The sequence below is a fragment of the Hyperolius riggenbachi genome, chromosome 4, assembly GCF_040937935.1.
Source record: "Hyperolius riggenbachi isolate aHypRig1 chromosome 4, aHypRig1.pri, whole genome shotgun sequence".
NCBI classification, from domain to species: Eukaryota; Metazoa; Chordata; class Amphibia; order Anura; family Hyperoliidae; genus Hyperolius; species Hyperolius riggenbachi.
In genome coordinates this window covers 42,347,991-42,363,179 of record NC_090649.1, presented here as the reverse complement: position 1 = coordinate 42,363,179, position 15,189 = coordinate 42,347,991, and the positions used below count along the sequence as shown (strand labels likewise).

The 15,189-nt window shown below is 46.2% G+C and overlaps 16 non-coding genes across 16 annotated transcripts; 9 read left to right on the top strand and 7 right to left on the bottom strand.

Moving 5' to 3' along the window:
- Positions 1-283: 283 nt before the first annotated feature.
- Positions 284-356, bottom strand: TRNAK-CUU (transfer RNA lysine (anticodon CUU)). Its single transcript has one exon. It is a non-coding gene; the product is annotated as a tRNA-Lys (tRNA).
- Positions 357-490: 134 nt separating this feature from the next.
- TRNAG-GCC (transfer RNA glycine (anticodon GCC)) lies at positions 491-561 on the top strand. The gene has a single exon. It is a non-coding gene; the product is annotated as a tRNA-Gly (tRNA).
- A 1,550-nt stretch (positions 562-2,111) lies between these two features.
- On the top strand, positions 2,112-2,182 carry TRNAG-GCC (transfer RNA glycine (anticodon GCC)). Its single transcript has one exon. It is a non-coding gene; the product is annotated as a tRNA-Gly (tRNA).
- Positions 2,183-5,353: 3,171 nt separating this feature from the next.
- TRNAG-GCC (transfer RNA glycine (anticodon GCC)) lies at positions 5,354-5,424 on the top strand. The gene has a single exon. It is a non-coding gene; the product is annotated as a tRNA-Gly (tRNA).
- A 1,343-nt stretch (positions 5,425-6,767) lies between these two features.
- Positions 6,768-6,840, bottom strand: TRNAM-CAU (transfer RNA methionine (anticodon CAU)). Its single transcript has one exon. It is a non-coding gene; the product is annotated as a tRNA-Met (tRNA).
- Positions 6,841-6,974: 134 nt separating this feature from the next.
- On the top strand, positions 6,975-7,045 carry TRNAG-GCC (transfer RNA glycine (anticodon GCC)). The gene has a single exon. It is a non-coding gene; the product is annotated as a tRNA-Gly (tRNA).
- A 1,343-nt stretch (positions 7,046-8,388) lies between these two features.
- On the bottom strand, positions 8,389-8,461 carry TRNAK-CUU (transfer RNA lysine (anticodon CUU)). Its single transcript has one exon. It is a non-coding gene; the product is annotated as a tRNA-Lys (tRNA).
- Positions 8,462-8,595: 134 nt separating this feature from the next.
- Positions 8,596-8,666, top strand: TRNAG-GCC (transfer RNA glycine (anticodon GCC)). Its single transcript has one exon. It is a non-coding gene; the product is annotated as a tRNA-Gly (tRNA).
- A 1,343-nt stretch (positions 8,667-10,009) lies between these two features.
- TRNAK-CUU (transfer RNA lysine (anticodon CUU)) lies at positions 10,010-10,082 on the bottom strand. Its single transcript has one exon. It is a non-coding gene; the product is annotated as a tRNA-Lys (tRNA).
- Positions 10,083-10,216: 134 nt separating this feature from the next.
- TRNAG-GCC (transfer RNA glycine (anticodon GCC)) lies at positions 10,217-10,287 on the top strand. Its single transcript has one exon. It is a non-coding gene; the product is annotated as a tRNA-Gly (tRNA).
- Positions 10,288-11,630: 1,343 nt separating this feature from the next.
- TRNAK-CUU (transfer RNA lysine (anticodon CUU)) lies at positions 11,631-11,703 on the bottom strand. Its single transcript has one exon. It is a non-coding gene; the product is annotated as a tRNA-Lys (tRNA).
- Positions 11,704-11,837: 134 nt separating this feature from the next.
- On the top strand, positions 11,838-11,908 carry TRNAG-GCC (transfer RNA glycine (anticodon GCC)). The gene has a single exon. It is a non-coding gene; the product is annotated as a tRNA-Gly (tRNA).
- A 1,343-nt stretch (positions 11,909-13,251) lies between these two features.
- Positions 13,252-13,324, bottom strand: TRNAK-CUU (transfer RNA lysine (anticodon CUU)). Its single transcript has one exon. It is a non-coding gene; the product is annotated as a tRNA-Lys (tRNA).
- Positions 13,325-13,458: 134 nt separating this feature from the next.
- On the top strand, positions 13,459-13,529 carry TRNAG-GCC (transfer RNA glycine (anticodon GCC)). Its single transcript has one exon. It is a non-coding gene; the product is annotated as a tRNA-Gly (tRNA).
- A 1,343-nt stretch (positions 13,530-14,872) lies between these two features.
- On the bottom strand, positions 14,873-14,945 carry TRNAK-CUU (transfer RNA lysine (anticodon CUU)). The gene has a single exon. It is a non-coding gene; the product is annotated as a tRNA-Lys (tRNA).
- Positions 14,946-15,079: 134 nt separating this feature from the next.
- Positions 15,080-15,150, top strand: TRNAG-GCC (transfer RNA glycine (anticodon GCC)). The gene has a single exon. It is a non-coding gene; the product is annotated as a tRNA-Gly (tRNA).
- The last annotated feature ends 39 nt before the right edge of the window (positions 15,151-15,189 follow it).

The following is a 15,189-nucleotide window of genomic DNA, read 5'->3' as shown; positions in this document are numbered from 1 at the left end:
GGAAATCTGGGAAAAGCAGATAAGAAAAGTAGTATAGGAAAGATGAGTAAGATTGTAAGAAGGAGTGTTTTTCTCTTTCTTGGGGTGGTGAAGCACTTTTGCTGAAAAGTTGTTAAAAGAGGTTGTGTGAGTAAAAGTGAAGGGGAAAGCTGAGATGACATTTTCGTTTGTTAGCAAAGGGAGTGGGGAGTGGCATGTGAAAGAGGAAGTGATGGCCTGGTGATGGTTTGTAATCGTTTTGGAGGAGCTCTGCCTAGTAGAAAGTAAAAGGAGAAGCTTTGATCGCCCAACGTGGGGCTCGAACCCACGACCCTGAGATTAAGAGTCTCATGCTCTACCGACTGAGCTAGCCGGGCTTGCTTGCTTGAGCTGAAATGTCAAAAATTGCAAAATGGCGCCAGCCTCACCTTTGCCATCCGCACAGAAGAAGGCAATCTTGTATGGCCTGATTTGGCTGGCCACGTTTTTCAGCACCGAGCAACAGGGCAAGGCATTGGTGGTTCAGTGGTAGAATTCTCGCCTGCCACGCGGGAGGCCCGGGTTCGATTCCCGGCCAATGCAAATGCTAGGATTTTGGCACACCTCCACACTTTGCACTTCTCAAGCTTAAGACATCTCTGCAGGCCAGAAGCCATTTAAGGACATTTGCAAGAGTCACCGTGGCACTTGGCCACAGTGCTGGCTGACAGTCGAGAAGAGGGACCCTAGTACCCAGCAAACATGACTCTAAGACACACAAGTTAAAGCAGCCTTGGGACACTTGCGTGCCCAAAGGCCTTGCATGTCTTCTAGCAGTGCCAGTGACGTGCAGCATCTCTCCCTCTCCAGTACTCACCTATTAGGCTTCTTTTTAACTGTCTAGAAAAGCCTCGGAAATGCCAAGTCAGCAGCATCTGCTCATCTGGTGTTGTTTTACAACTTTTGCCTTGTTGTCTTTGCACTCTACTCAGGGCCTTGCTCAAATTTGGAGCGTTCTCTCTAGGCCCTCATTCATTCTACTTTTGTCCTGAGTTTTCTCACAGTAGATGTTGAGATGTTGTGTCAGCTTACCTACAACTTGCTTTCCCAGCACCTAGCAATTAAGAAAACATACTAAAAGTACAGAAAAAAAAGTAGTAACAAACTTAAGTCAAATGAAAGCAACCACTTTTTTTGCTTGCCGGGACTGAAAGGCTTTTTGGTTTGTAACTTTTGTTGGGAAGTACCTCATCTAAAAACAAGTTAAGGGAAAGAGCAACTTCCTTTTTTTCAATCCTCTCAGCTAAATCTCAGGCCGTGTGCAGAGTGCCCTCCTCATACTGCTATGTGAGCACCTTTGGAGTGCAAAGCCTAATACACACCATACCAATGCCTGTCAGATAGATGGGTCGAACAGATGATTTCCGGCAGGTCCGATCTGATTTCCGATCGTTTTTCTGATGGATTTGCATAGTAGTGATCGGAAATCTGAACGGAAATCCGATCGTGTCTGTCGGAAAAGATCTATCGGCCCATCTATCTGATGGGGAATTGCATGGTGTGCACCAGGCATACGAGAATGAGTATCTTTCAGGTGGTTGTTCCTTGTCAAGTGATTGATTGTAAGTCTCTCCTTGACAAAAGGACTGGAGTAAAGCCAACGGAAATCTGGGAAAAGCAGATAAGAAAAGTAGTATAGGAAAGATGAGTAAGATTGTAAGAAGGAGTGTTTTTTCTCTTTCTTGGGGTGGTGAAGCACTTTTGCTGAAAAGTTGTTAAAAGAGGTTGTGTGAGTAAAAGTGAAGGGGAAAGCTGAGATGACATTTTCGTTTGTTAGCAAAGGGAGTGGGGAGTGGCATGTGAAAGAGGAAGTGATGGCCTGGTGATGGTTTGTAATCGTTTTGGAGGAGCTCTGCCTAGTAGAAAGTAAAAGGAGAAGCTTTGATCGCCCAACATGGGGCTCGAACCCACGACCCTGAGATTAAGAGTCTCATGCTCTACCGACTGAGCTAGCCAGGCTTGCTTGCTTGAGCTGAAATGTCAAAAATTGCAAAATGGCGCCAGCCTCACCTTTGCCATCCGCACAGAAGAAGGCAATCTTGTATGGCCTGATTTGGCTGGCCACGTTTTTCAGCACCGAGCAACAGGGCAAGGCATTGGTGGTTCAGTGGTAGAATTCTCGCCTGCCACGCGGGAGGCCCGGGTTCGATTCCCGGCCAATGCAAATGCTAGGATTTTGGCACACCTCCACACTTTGCACTTCTCAAGCTTAAGACATCTCTGCAGGCCAGAAGCCATTTAAGGACATTTGCAAGAGTCACCGTGGCACTTGGCCACAGTGCTGGCTGACAGTCGAGAAGAGGGACCCTAGTACCCAGCAAACATGACTCTAAGACACACAAGTTAAAGCAGCCTTGGGACACTTGCGTGCCCAAAGGCCTTGCATGTCTTCTAGCAGTGCCAGTGACGTGCAGCATCTCTCCCTCTCCAGTACTCACCTATTAGGCTTCTTTTTAACTGTCTAGAAAAGCCTCGGAAATGCCAAGTCAGCAGCATCTGCTCATCTGGTGTTGTTTTACAACTTTTTGCCTTGTTGTCTTTGCACTCTACTCAGGGCCTTGCTCAACTTTGGAGCGTTCTCTCTAGGCCCTCATTCATTCTACTTTTGTCCTGAGTTTTCTCACAGTAGATGTTGAGATGTTGTGTCAGCTTACCTACAACTTGCTTTCCCAGCACCTAGCAATTAAGAAAACATACTAAAAGTACAGAAAAAAAAGTAGTAACAAACTTAAGTCAAATGAAAGCAACCACTTTTTTTGCTTGCCGGGACTGAAAGGCTTTTTGGTTTGTAACTTTTGTTGGGAAGTACCTCATCTAAAAACAAGTTAAGGGAAAGAGCAACTTCCTTTTTTTCAATCCTCTCAGCTAAATCTCAGGCCGTGTGCAGAGTGCCCTCCTCATACTGCTATGTGAGCACCTTTGGAGTGCAAAGCCTAATACACACCATACCAATGCCTGTCAGATAGATGGGTCGAACAGATGATTTCCGGCAGGTCCGATCTGATTTCCGATCGTTTTTCTGATGGATTTGCATAGTAGTGATCGGAAATCCGAACGGAAATCCGATCGTGTCTGTCGGAAAGGATCTATCGGCCCATCTATCTGATGGGGAATTGCATGGTGTGCACCAGGCATACGAGAATGAGTATCTTTCAGGTGGTTGTTCCTTGTCAAGTGATTGATTGTAAGTCTCTCCTTGACAAAAGGACTGGAGTAAAGCCAACGGAAATCTGGGAAAAGCAGATAAGAAAAGTAGTATAGGAAAGATGAGTAAGATTGTAAGAAGGAGTGTTTTTCTCTTTCTTGGGGTGGTGAAGCACTTTTGCTGAAAAGTTGTTAAAAGAGGTTGTGTGAGTAAAAGTGAAGGGGAAAGCTGAGATGACATTTTCGTTTGTTAGCAAAGGGAGTGGGGAGTGGCATGTGAAAGAGGAAGTGATGGCCTGGTGATGGTTTGTAATCGTTTTGGAGGAGCTCTGCCTAGTAGAAAGTAAAAGGAGAAGCTTTGATCGCCCAACTTGGGGCTCGAACCCACGACCCTGAGATTAAGAGTCTCATGCTCTACCGACTGAGCTAGCCGGGCTTGCTTGCTTGAGCTGAAATGTCAAAAATTGCAAAATGGCGCCAGCCTCACCTTTGCCATCCGCACAGAAGAAGGCAATCTTGTATGGCCTGATTTGGCTGGCCACGTTTTTCAGCACCGAGCAACAGGGCAAGGCATTGGTGGTTCAGTGGTAGAATTCTCGCCTGCCACGCGGGAGGCCCAGGTTCGATTCCCGGCCAATGCAAATGCTAGGATTTTGGCACACCTCCACACTTTGCACTTCTCAAGCTTAAGACATCTCTGCAGGCCAGAAGCCATTTAAGGACATTTGCAAGAGTCACCGTGGCACTTGGCCACAGTGCTGGCTGACAGTCGAGAAGAGGGACCCTAGTACCCAGCAAACATGACTCTAAGACACACAAGTTAAAGCAGCCTTGGGACACTTGCGTGCCCAAAGGCCTTGCATGTCTTCTAGCAGTGCCAGTGACGTGCAGCATCTCTCCCTCTCCAGTACTCACCTATTAGGCTTCTTTTTAACTGTCTAGAAAAGCCTCGGAAATGCCAAGTCAGCAGCATCTGCTCATCTGGTGTTGTTTTACAACTTTTGCCTTGTTGTCTTTGCACTCTACTCAGGGCCTTGCTCAAATTTGGAGCGTTCTCTCTAGGCCCTCATTCATTCTACTTTTGTCCTGAGTTTTCTCACAGTAGATGTTGAGATGTTGTGTCAGCTTACCTACAACTTGCTTTCCCAGCACCTAGCAATTAAGAAAACATACTAAAAGTACAGAAAAAAAAGTAGTAACAAACTTAAGTCAAATGAAAGCAACCACTTTTTTTGCTTGCCGGGACTGAAAGGCTTTTTGGTTTGTAACTTTTGTTGGGAAGTACCTCATCTAAAAACAAGTTAAGGGAAAGAGCAACTTCCTTTTTTTCAATCCTCTCAGCTAAATCTCAGGCCGTGTGCAGAGTGCCCTCCTCATACTGCTATGTGAGCACCTTTGGAGTGCAAAGCCTAATACACACCATACCAATGCCTGTCAGATAGATGGGTCGAACAGATGATTTCCGGCAGGTCCGATCTGATTTCCGATCGTTTTTCTGATGGATTTGCATAGTAGTGATCGGAAATCTGAACGGAAATCCGATCGTGTCTGTCGGAAAAGATCTATCGGCCCATCTATCTGATGGGGAATTGCATGGTGTGCACCAGGCATACGAGAATGAGTATCTTTCAGGTGGTTGTTCCTTGTCAAGTGATTGATTGTAAGTCTCTCCTTGACAAAAGGACTGGAGTAAAGCCAACGGAAATCTGGGAAAAGCAGATAAGAAAAGTAGTATAGGAAAGATGAGTAAGATTGTAAGAAGGAGTGTTTTTTCTCTTTCTTGGGGTGGTGAAGCACTTTTGCTGAAAAGTTGTTAAAAGAGGTTGTGTGAGTAAAAGTGAAGGGGAAAGCTGAGATGACATTTTCGTTTGTTAGCAAAGGGAGTGGGGAGTGGCATGTGAAAGAGGAAGTGATGGCCTGGTGATGGTTTGTAATCGTTTTGGAGGAGCTCTGCCTAGTAGAAAGTAAAAGGAGAAGCTTTGATCGCCCAACATGGGGCTCGAACCCACGACCCTGAGATTAAGAGTCTCATGCTCTACCGACTGAGCTAGCCAGGCTTTCTTGCTTGAGCTGAAATGTCAAAAATTGCAAAATGGCGCCAGCCTCACCTTTGCCATCCGCACAGAAGAAGGCAATCTTGTATGGCCTGATTTGGCTGGCCACGTTTTTCAGCACCGAGCAACAGGGCAAGGCATTGGTGGTTCAGTGGTAGAATTCTCGCCTGCCACGCGGGAGGCCCGGGTTCGATTCCCGGCCAATGCAAATGCTAGGATTTTGGCACACCTCCACACTTTGCACTTCTCAAGCTTAAGACATCTCTGCAGGCCAGAAGCCATTTAAGGACATTTGCAAGAGTCACCGTGGCACTTGGCCACAGTGCTGGCTGACAGTCGAGAAGAGGGACCCTAGTACCCAGCAAACATGACTCTAAGACACACAAGTTAAAGCAGCCTTGGGACACTTGCGTGCCCAAAGGCCTTGCATGTCTTCTAGCAGTGCCAGTGACGTGCAGCACCTCTCCCTCTCCAGTACTCACCTATTAGGCTTCTTTTTAACTGTCTAGAAAAGCCTCGGAAATGCCAAGTCAGCAGCATCTGCTCATCTGGTGTTGTTTTACAACTTTTTGCCTTGTTGTCTTTGCACTCTACTCAGGGCCTTGCTCAAATTTGGAGCGTTCTCTCTAGGCCCTCATTCATTCTACTTTTGTCCTGAGTTTTCTCACAGTAGATGTTGAGATGTTGTGTCAGCTTACCTACAACTTGCTTTCCCAGCACCTAGCAATTAAGAAAACATACTAAAAGTACAGAAAAAAAAGTAGTAACAAACTTAAGTCAAATGAAAGCAACCACTTTTTTTGCTTGCCGGGACTGAAAGGCTTTTTGGTTTGTAACTTTTGTTGGGAAGTACCTCATCTAAAAACAAGTTAAGGGAAAGAGCAACTTCCTTTTTTTCAATCCTCTCAGCTAAATCTCAGGCCGTGTGCAGAGTGCCCTCCTCATACTGCTATGTGAGCACCTTTGGAGTGCAAAGCCTAATACACACCATACCAATGCCTGTCAGATAGATGGGTCGAACAGATGATTTCCGGCAGGTCCGATCTGATTTCCGATCGTTTTTCTGATGGATTTGCATAGTAGTGATCGGAAATCCGAACGGAAATCCGATCGTGTCTGTCGGAAAGGATCTATCGGCCCATCTATCTGATGGGGAATTGCATGGTGTGCACCAGGCATACGAGAATGAGTATCTTTCAGGTGGTTGTTCCTTGTCAAGTGATTGATTGTAAGTCTCTCCTTGACAAAAGGACTGGAGTAAAGCCAACGGAAATCTGGGAAAAGCAAATAAGAAAAGTAGTATAGGAAAGATGAGTAAGATTGTAAGAAGGAGTGTTTTTCTCTTTCTTGGGGTGGTGAAGCACTTTTGCTGAAAAGTTGTTAAAAGAGGTTGTGTGAGTAAAAGTGAAGGGGAAAGCTGAGATGACATTTTCGTTTGTTAGCAAAGGGAGTGGGGAGTGGCATGTGAAAGAGGAAGTGATGGCCTGGTGATGGTTTGTAATCGTTTTGGAGGAGCTCTGCCTAGTAGAAAGTAAAAGGAGAAGCTTTGATCGCCCAACATGGGGCTCGAACCCACGACCCTGAGATTATGAGTCTCATGCTCTACCGACTGAGCTAGCCGGGCTTGCTTGCTTGAGCTGAAATGTCAAAAATTGCAAAATGGCGCCAGCCTCACCTTTGCCATCCGCACAGAAGAAGGCAATCTTGTATGGCCTGATTTGGCTGGCCACGTTTTTCAGCACCGAGCAACAGGGCAAGGCATTGGTGGTTCAGTGGTAGAATTCTCGCCTGCCACGCGGGAGGCCCGGGTTCGATTCCCGGCCAATGCAAATGCTAGGATTTTGGCACACCTCCACACTTTGCACTTCTCAAGCTTAAGACATCTCTGCAGGCCAGAAGCCATTTAAGGACATTTGCAAGAGTCACCGTGGCACTTGGCCACAGTGCTGGCTGACAGTCGAGAAGAGGGACCCTAGTACCCAGCAAACATGACTCTAAGACACACAAGTTAAAGCAGCCTTGGGACACTTGCGTGCCCAAAGGCCTTGCATGTCTTCTAGCAGTGCCAGTGACGTGCAGCATCTCTCCCTCTCCAGTACTCACCTATTAGGCTTCTTTTTAACTGTCTAGAAAAGCCTCGGAAATGCCAAGTCAGCAGCATCTGCTCATCTGGTGTTGTTTTACAACTTTTTGCCTTGTTGTCTTTGCACTCTACTCAGGGCCTTGCTCAAATTTGGAGCGTTCTCTCTAGGCCCTCATTCATTCTACTTTTGTCCTGAGTTTTCTCACAGTAGATGTTGAGATGTTGTGTCAGCTTACCTACAACTTGCTTTCCCAGCACCTAGCAATTAAGAAAACATACTAAAAGTACAGAAAAAAAAGTAGTAACAAACTTAAGTCAAATGAAAGCAACCACTTTTTTTGCTTGCCGGGACTGAAAGGCTTTTTGGTTTGTAACTTTTGTTGGGAAGTACCTCATCTAAAAACAAGTTAAGGGAAAGAGCAACTTCCTTTTTTTCAATCCTCTCAGCTAAATCTCAGGCCGTGTGCAGAGTGCCCTCCTCATACTGCTATGTGAGCACCTTTGGAGTGCAAAGCCTAATACACACCATACCAATGCCTGTCAGATAGATGGGTCGAACAGATGATTTCCGGCAGGTCCGATCTGATTTCCGATCGTTTTTCTGATGGATTTGCATAGTAGTGATCGGAAATCCGAACGGAAATCCGATCGTGTCTGTCGGAAAGGATCTATCGGCCCATCTATCTGATGGGGAATTGCATGGTGTGCACCAGGCATACGAGAATGAGTATCTTTCAGGTGGTTGTTCCTTGTCAAGTGATTGATTGTAAGTCTCTCCTTGACAAAAGGACTGGAGTAAAGCCAACGGAAATCTGGGAAAAGCAGATAAGAAAAGTAGTATAGGAAAGATGAGTAAGATTGTAAGAAGGAGTGTTTTTCTCTTTCTTGGGGTGGTGAAGCACTTTTGCTGAAAAGTTGTTAAAAGAGGTTGTGTGAGTAAAAGTGAAGGGGAAAGCTGAGATGACATTTTCGTTTGTTAGCAAAGGGAGTGGGGAGTGGCATGTGAAAGAGGAAGTGATGGCCTGGTGATAGTTTGTAATCGTTTTGGAGGAGCTCTGCCTAGTAGAAAGTAAAAGGAGAAGCTTTGATCGCCCAACGTGGGGCTCGAACCCACGACCCTGAGATTAAGAGTCTCATGCTCTACCGACTGAGCTAGCCGGGCTTGCTTGCTTGAGCTGAAATGTCAAAATTTGCAAAATGGCGCCAGCCTCACCTTTGCCATCCGCACAGAAGAAGGCAATCTTGTATGGCCTGATTTGGCTGGCCACGTTTTTCAGCACCGAGCAACAGGGCAAGGCATTGGTGGTTCAGTGGTAGAATTCTCGCCTGCCACGCGGGAGGCCCGGGTTCGATTCCCGGCCAATGCAAATGCTAGGATTTTGGCACACCTCCACACTTTGCACTTCTCAAGCTTAAGACATCTCTGCAGGCCAGAAGCCATTTAAGGACATTTGCAAGAGTCACCGTGGCACTTGGCCACAGTGCTGGCTGACAGTCGAGAAGAGGGACCCTAGTACCCAGCAAACATGACTCTAAGACACACAAGTTAAAGCAGCCTTGGGACACTTGCGTGCCCAAAGGCCTTGCATGTCTTCTAGCAGTGCCAGTGACGTGCAGCACCTCTCCCTCTCCAGTACTCACCTATTAGGCTTCTTTTTAACTGTCTAGAAAAGCCTCGGAAATGCCAAGTCAGCAGCATCTGCTCATCTGGTGTTGTTTTACAACTTTTTGCCTTGTTGTCTTTGCACTCTACTCAGGGCCTTGCTCAAATTTGGAGCGTTCTCTCTAGGCCCTCATTCATTCTACTTTTGTCCTGAGTTTTCTCACAGTAGATGTTGAGATGTTGTGTCAGCTTACCTACAACTTGCTTTCCCAGCACCTAGCAATTAAGAAAACATACTAAAAGTACAGAAAAAAAAGTAGTAACAAACTTAAGTCAAATGAAAGCAACCACTTTTTTTGCTTGCCGGGACTGAAAGGCTTTTTGGTTTGTAACTTTTGTTGGGAAGTACCTCATCTAAAAACAAGTTAAGGGAAAGAGCAACTTCTTTTTTTTCAATCCTCTCAGCTAAATCTCAGGCCGTGTGCAGAGTGCCCTCCTCATACTGCTATGTGAGCACCTTTGGAGTGCAAAGCCTAATACACACCATACCAATGCCTGTCAGATAGATGGGTCGAACAGATGATTTCCGGCAGGTCCGATCTGATTTCCGATCGTTTTTCTGATGGATTTGCATAGTAGTGATCGGAAATCCGAACGGAAATCAGATCGTGTCTGTCGGAAAGGATCTATCGGCCCATCTATCTGATGGGGAATTGCATGGTGTGCACCAGGCATACGAGAATGAGTATCTTTCAGGTGGTTGTTCCTTGTCAAGTGATTGATTGTAAGTCTCTCCTTGACAAAAGGACTGGAGTAAAGCCAACGGAAATCTGGGAAAAGCAGATAAGAAAAGTAGTATAGGAAAGATGAGTAAGATTGTAAGAAGGAGTGTTTTTCTCTTTCTTGGGGTGGTGAAGCACTTTTGCTGAAAAGTTGTTAAAAGAGGTTGTGTGAGTAAAAGTGAAGGGGAAAGCTGAGATGACATTTTCGTTTGTTAGCAAAGGGAGGGGGGAGTGGCATGTGAAAGAGGAAGTGATGGCCTGGTGATGGTTTGTAATCGTTTTGGAGGAGCTCTGCCTAGTAGAAAGTAAAAGGAGAAGCTTTGATCGCCCAACGTGGGGCTCGAACCCACGACCCTGAGATTAAGAGTCTCATGCTCTACCGACTGAGCTAGCCGGGCTTGCTTGCTTGAGCTGAAATGTCAAAAATTGCAAAATGGCGCCAGCCTCACCTTTGCCATCCGCACAGAAGAAGGCAATCTTGTATGGCCTGATTTGGCTGGCCACGTTTTTCAGCACCGAGCAACAGGGCAAGGCATTGGTGGTTCAGTGGTAGAATTCTCGCCTGCCACGCGGGAGGCCCGGGTTCGATTCCCGGCCAATGCAAATGCTAGGATTTTGGCACACCTCCACACTTTGCACTTCTCAAGCTTAAGACATCTCTGCAGGCCAGAAGCCATTTAAGGACATTTGCAAGAGTCACCGTGGCACTTGGCCACAGTGCTGGCTGACAGTCGAGAAGAGGGACCCTAGTACCCAGCAAACATGACTCTAAGACACACAAGTTAAAGCAGCCTTGGGACACTTGCGTGCCCAAAGGCCTTGCATGTCTTCTAGCAGTGCCAGTGACGTGCAGCACCTCTCCCTCTCCAGTACTCACCTATTAGGCTTCTTTTTAACTGTCTAGAAAAGCCTCGGAAATGCCAAGTCAGCAGCATCTGCTCATCTGGTGTTGTTTTACAACTTTTTGCCTTGTTGTCTTTGCACTCTACTCAGGGCCTTGCTCAAATTTGGAGCGTTCTCTCTAGGCCCTCATTCATTCTACTTTTGTCCTGAGTTTTCTCACAGTAGATGTTGAGATGTTGTGTCAGCTTACCTACAACTTGCTTTCCCAGCACCTAGCAATTAAGAAAACATACTAAAAGTACAGAAAAAAAAGTAGTAACAAACTTAAGTCAAATGAAAGCAACCACTTTTTTTGCTTGCCGGGACTGAAAGGCTTTTTGGTTTGTAACTTTTGTTGGGAAGTACCTCATCTAAAAACAAGTTAAGGGAAAGAGCAACTTCCTTTTTTTCAATCCTCTCAGCTAAATCTCAGGCCGTGTGCAGAGTGCCCTCCTCATACTGCTATGTGAGCACCTTTGGAGTGCAAAGCCTAATACACACCATACCAATGCCTGTCAGATAGATGGGTCGAACAGATGATTTCCGGCAGGTCCGATCTGATTTCCGATCGTTTTTCTGATGGATTTGCATAGTAGTGATCGGAAATCCGAACGGAAATCCGATCGTGTCTGTCGGAAAGGATCTATCGGCCCATCTATCTGATGGGGAATTGCATGGTGTGCACCAGGCATACGAGAATGAGTATCTTTCAGGTGGTTGTTCCTTGTCAAGTGATTGATTGTAAGTCTCTCCTTGACAAAAGGACTGGAGTAAAGCCAACGGAAATCTGGGAAAAGCAGATAAGAAAAGTAGTATAGGAAAGATGAGTAAGATTGTAAGAAGGAGTGTTTTTCTCTTTCTTGGGGTGGTGAAGCACTTTTGCTGAAAAGTTGTTAAAAGAGGTTGTGTGAGTAAAAGTGAAGGGGAAAGCTGAGATGACATTTTCGTTTGTTAGCAAAGGGAGTGGGGAGTGGCATGTGAAAGAGGAAGTGATGGCCTGGTGATGGTTTGTAATCGTTTTGGAGGAGCTCTGCCTAGTAGAAAGTAAAAGGAGAAGCTTTGATCGCCCAACGTGGGGCTCGAACCCACGACCCTGAGATTAAGAGTCTCATGCTCTACCGACTGAGCTAGCCGGGCTTGCTTGCTTGAGCTGAAATGTCAAAAATTGCAAAATGGCGCCAGCCTCACCTTTGCCATCCGCACAGAAGAAGGCAATCTTGTATGGCCTGATTTGGCTGGCCACGTTTTTCAGCACCGAGCAACAGGGCAAGGCATTGGTGGTTCAGTGGTAGAATTCTCGCCTGCCACGCGGGAGGCCCGGGTTCGATTCCCGGCCAATGCAAATGCTAGGATTTTGGCACACCTCCACACTTTGCACTTCTCAAGCTTAAGACATCTCTGCAGGCCAGAAGCCATTTAAGGACATTTGCAAGAGTCACCGTGGCACTTGGCCACAGTGCTGGCTGACAGTCGAGAAGAGGGACCCTAGTACCCAGCAAACATGACTCTAAGACACACAAGTTAAAGCAGCCTTGGGACACTTGCGTGCCCAAAGGCCTTGCATGTCTTCTAGCAGTGCCAGTGACATGCAGCATCTCTCCCTCTCCAGTACTCACCTATTAGGCTTCTTTTTAACTGTCTAGAAAAGCCTCGGAAATGCCAAGTCAGCAGCATCTGCTCATCTGGTGTTGTTTTACAACTTTTTGCCTTGTTGTCTTTGCACTCTACTCAGGGCCTTGCTCAAATTTGGAGCGTTCTCTCTAGGCCCTCATTCATTCTACTTTTGTCCTGAGTTTTCTCACAGTAGATGTTGAGATGTTGTGTCAGCTTACCTACAACTTGCTTTCCCAGCACCTAGCAATTAAGAAAACATACTAAAAGTACAGAAAAAAAAGTAGTAACAAACTTAAGTCAAATGAAAGCAACCACTTTTTTTGCTTGCCGGGACTGAAAGGCTTTTTGGTTTGTAACTTTTGTTGGGAAGTACCTCATCTAAAAACAAGTTAAGGGAAAGAGCAACTTTCTTTTTTTCAATCCTCTCAGCTAAATCTCAGGCCGTGTGCAGAGTGCCCTCCTCATACTGCTATGTGAGCACCTTTGGAGTGCAAAGCCTAATACACACCATACCAATGCCTGTCAGATAGATGGGTCGAACAGATGATTTCCGGCAGGTCCGATCTGATTTCCGATCGTTTTTCTGATGGATTTGCATAGTAGTGATCGGAAATCCGAACGGAAATCCGATCGTGTCTGTCGGAAAGGATCTATCGGCCCATCTATCTGATGGGGAATTGCATGGTGTGCACCAGGCATACGAGAATGAGTATCTTTCAGGTGGTTGTTCCTTGTCAAGTGATTGATTGTAAGTCTCTCCTTGACAAAAGGACTGGAGTAAAGCCAACGGAAATCTGGGAAAAGCAGATAAGAAAAGTAGTATAGGAAAGATGAGTAAGATTGTAAGAAGGAGTGTTTTTCTCTTTCTTGGGGTGGTGAAGCACTTTTGCTGAAAAGTTGTTAAAAGAGGTTGTGTGAGTAAAAGTGAAGGGGAAAGCTGAGATGACATTTTCGTTTGTTAGCAAAGGGAGTGGGGAGTGGCATGTGAAAGAGGAAGTGATGGCCTGGTGATGGTTTGTAATCGTTTTGGAGGAGCTCTGCCTAGTAGAAAGTAAAAGGAGAAGCTTTGATCGCCCAACGTGGGGCTCGAACCCACAACCCTGAGATTAAGAGTCTCATGCTCTACCGACTGAGCTAGCCGGGCTTGCTTGCTTGAGCTGAAATGTCAAAAATTGCAAAATGGCGCCAGCCTCACCTTTGCCATCCGCACAGAAGAAGGCAATCTTGTATGGCCTGATTTGGCTGGCCAGGTTTTTCAGCACCGAGCAACAGGGCAAGGCATTGGTGGTTCAGTGGTAGAATTCTCGCCTGCCACGCGGGAGGCCCGGGTTCGATTCCCGGCCAATGCAAATGCTAGGATTTTGGCACACCTCCACACTTTGCACTTCTCAAGCTTAAGACATCTCTGCAGGCCAGAAGCCATTTAAGGACATTTGCAAGAGTCACCGTGGCACTTGGCCACAGTGCTGGCTGACAGTCGAGAAGAGGGACCCTAGTACCCAGCAAACATGACTCTAAGACACACAAGTTAAAGCAGCCTTGGGACACTTGCGTGCCCAAAGGCCTTGCATGTCTTCTAGCAGTGCCAGTGACGTGCAGCATCTCTCCCTCTCCAGTACTCACCTATTAGGCTTCTTTTTAACTGTCTAGAAAAGCCTCGGAAATGCCAAGTCAGCAGCATCTGCTCATCTGGTGTTGTTTTACAACTTTTTGCCTTGTTGTCTTTGCACTCTACTCAGGGCCTTGCTCAAATTTGGAGCGTTCTCTCTAGGCCCTCATTCATTCTACTTTTGTCCTGAGTTTTCTCACAGTAGATGTTGAGATGTTGTGTCAGCTTACCTACAACTTGCTTTCCCAGCACCTAGCAATTAAGAAAACATACTAAAAGTACAGAAAAAAAAGTAGTAACAAACTTAAGTCAAATGAAAGCAACCACTTTTTTTGCTTGCCGGGACTGAAAGGCTTTTTGGTTTGTAACTTTTGTTGGGAAGTACCTCATCTAAAAACAAGTTAAGGGAAAGAGCAACTTCCTTTTTTTCAATCCTCTCAGCTAAATCTCAGGCCGTGTGCAGAGTGCCCTCCTCATACTGCTATGTGAGCACCTTTGGAGTGCAAAGCCTAATACACACCATACCAATGCCTGTCAGATAGATGGGTCGAACAGATGATTTCCGGCAGGTCCGATCTGATTTCCGATCGTTTTTCTGATGGATTTGCATAGTAGTGATTGGAAATCCGAACGGAAATCAGATCGTGTCTGTCGGAAAGGATCTATCGGCCCATCTATCTGATGGGGAATTGCATGGTGTGCACCAGGCATACGAGAATGAGTATCTTTCAGGTGGTTGTTCCTTGTCAAGTGATTGATTGTAAGTCTCTCCTTGACAAAAGGACTGGAGTAAAGCCAACGGAAATCTGGGAAAAGCAGATAAGAAAAGTAGTATAGGAAAGATGAGTAAGATTGTAAGAAGGAGTGTTTTTCTCTTTCTTGGGGTGGTGAAGCACTTTTGCTGAAAAGTTGTTAAAAGAGGTTGTGTGAGTAAAAGTGAAGGGGAAAGCTGAGATGACATTTTCGTTTGTTAGCAAAGGGAGTGGGGAGTGGCATGTGAAAGAGGAAGTGATGGCCTGGTGATGGTTTGTAATCGTTTTGGAGGAGCTCTGCCTAGTAGAAAGTAAAAGGAGAAGCTTTGATCGCCCAACGTGGGGCTCGAACCCACGACCCTGAGATTAAGAGTCTCATGCTCTACCGACTGAGCTAGCCGGGCTTGCTTGCTTGAGCTGAAATGTCAAAAATTGCAAAATGGCGCCAGCCTCACCTTTGTCATCCGCACAGAAGAAGGCAATCTTGTATGGCCTGATTTGGCTGGCCACGTTTTTCAGCACCGAGCAACAGGGCAAGGCATTGGTGGTTCAGTGGTAGAATTCTCGCCTGCCACGCGGGAGGCCCGGGTTCGATTCCCGGCCAATGCAAATGCTAGGATTTTGGCACACCTCCACACTTTGCACTTC